This window comes from Otolemur garnettii, unplaced genomic scaffold (genome assembly GCF_000181295.1).
Source record: "Otolemur garnettii isolate 467f Iridium unplaced genomic scaffold, OtoGar3 scaffold00020, whole genome shotgun sequence".
NCBI lineage: Eukaryota > Metazoa > Chordata > Mammalia > Primates > Galagidae > Otolemur > Otolemur garnettii.
In genome coordinates, this window is record NW_003852415.1 from 7,913,603 (window position 1) to 7,916,035 (window position 2,433).

Below are 2,433 nucleotides of genomic sequence, written 5' to 3' on the forward strand. Positions count from 1 at the left end.
TCAGTGCCACACGCTCTTCTGTCTCAGACTGCCAGGGGGACAGCACTCTTTGTTAAGTCTGTCCAATTGAACTTGATCATATCTTAGTTTCTGAATTTACAAGTGGGTGTATTAGTGCATCTCTTTCCCAGCTATATTGTCAGCTCTTAAGGGAAAGACTTGAACCCCTATTTTAAAGCTCCGGGCATTCCGGGTTCTTAGATGGGTATTGTTGCTTGCTTGATACAATGATACAAGTGCACAAAATAAACATGGTGTTTGTAATGGAATCTGAGCACTTTGCTTAGAATGTCTCTTTTTTTTTTTTTGCAGTTTTTGGCCAGGGCTGGGATATGGGGCAAGTGCCCTACTCCTTTGGGCCACAGGCTCCACCCTCCCTTTCTCTTTCTTAGGCTGCAGTGCTGAGATTCTCTTTTCCTCCTCTAATCCACACAGTTTTGATGAGGCTGTCAATCAAGTGCCCTGCCCTCCCCCAGAGGGTGGGCCCAGAGATCTGAATCTTAAGTGGAGTTATGCCAAGTGCTGCATCAGCCATGGCTGGGCTAACCATTTCAGTTAGATCATCAGCACTGTCCATTAATTCACCTTTTGTGATGCTGAGAGTAAGGCTGTACCCTAATGATAAATTCCTTTTTCATTTTATGTAGGATAAATCTGAAAGATAGCATCTCACGCTTTTGCTTAATTCTTTTTCAGTTTGGAAATTTAGGCAGGTTTTCACACGCATCAAAGGAATGGAAGGCTTCCAGTTGCTAAGTGTACAACTAGCTATTTTTCTCTGGAGGGTAAAATGACAACCCACAACTAATTTCATAAAGACTGTGTTTTAAAAATCTTATCCTGGTTGATGTTTTCAAGCGTTTGTTACTTCTGCAGGTAGGGGAGCGACGGCGGAAGAATGGTGTGCGAAAAATGTGAAAAGAAACTTGGTACTGTTATCACTCCCGATACATGGAAGGATGGAGCTAAGAATACCACAGAAAGTGGTGGAAGAAAGCTGAATGAAAATAAAGCCTTGACTTCGAAAAAAGCAAGACTTGATCCATACGGAAAGAATAAGTTCTCCACTTGCAGAATTTGTAAAAGTTCTGTATACCAACCAGGTTCTTATTATTGCCAGGGCTGTGCCTACAAAAAGGGTATCTGCTCCATGTGTGGAAAAAAGGTTTTAGATACTAAAAACTACAAGCAAACATCTGTCTAGACACATTGATGAAGTTTCTGGCTTTCTATGTGATTTTACTTTTCTGCTTTGAATTTTCAAGGCATAACATAAATGTTCAACTTACAAAGTAACATGTTTTTAGACAAATAATTAAGTTTAAACCAGAATGATTGGTATTCATTCTTTTGATCTCAAGAAGTTCTAAACAGCAGCAATGTAACTAGCAATGTTACTAGAAGTAACTAACTTCTGCCTTAAGTGGTTATTTTCTTTACAAGAATTTTATTGAACTAGAGTAAGTGGCAAATTTAATGAAAAACATTTCCCAATTCTGTATGCATTTTTATTTAACATTATTCATATAATTCTTATCCCCATCCCCTATTTATAAATAATACAAAAGTGAGAAGATTACAGATATTTTGCTCCAAACTTGGCATGCAGACTTGGAATTCTTCTCTCCTTTTGTTATTGGTGGCATAGTTCTTACAATCAGTGGACTCTTAATTAATTGCAGTTTCACAGGATGATGAAAAGTTTGAAGCCATTATTCCTGAATGGCTCATTAATAATTAGCCTAGAACCAAATCAAAAACAAGTTAGATTTGTGGTTTTTAAAATTTATTCTTAAAGCCAGAGCGCCAGTTCTTCCCATATATGAAGAAGAGCACAATCGAATACACTGGATTTCAGAAAAACATGCAGGTATAGTACACATATTATCTTGAATTTAATTGTCATGAAAACCAAAAGAACAATGTCTGTCCATACTGATGTATAATGAAAATGAATCACCACTCTTTAAGAAAAGCTCTTTGAAGCAAAACCAAGTATTTTTTTACCTCCTCCCTTGCCTTCCAAAAGAAATAAATAGAACAAAGCAATTAAAAAAAAATCTTACACTATTATTTGATAATCTCTAAGGGTTTGGGCACCACCAGCAAGAGCTATTAGGTGAGGATTTGGTGAAGGAAGTGAAACAGCTTTCAACTGGCGCCTGTCCAAGCGAGAAGACTAGAATTCCAGCCTCCTGGTGTTGCAGCCCTTCATTGTCACCCCTCGGGCACTGAGAGTGCCTGCAGCAGACCCACTTGGGGAGCCCCGTAAAGCCTCTCCTGCTCCTCCATATCTCCAACATCCCCATGGCCCCCCCTTTACCCAGCCTCTTGCTTCTCACTCACTACAACCCACTCTAAGCCTTTACCTACAGGTCCCCAGGTTGTTATCTCCACTTTTTTTTTTTGAAACAGAGTCTCAGTTCATGACCC

General features: G+C 39.3%; 1 pseudogene; it reads left to right on the forward strand.

Annotated features, from left to right (window-relative positions):
• The first annotated feature begins 849 nt into the window (after positions 1 to 849).
• LOC100966023 lies at positions 850 to 1,204 on the forward strand (annotated as a pseudogene).
• The last annotated feature ends 1,229 nt before the right edge of the window (positions 1,205 to 2,433 follow it).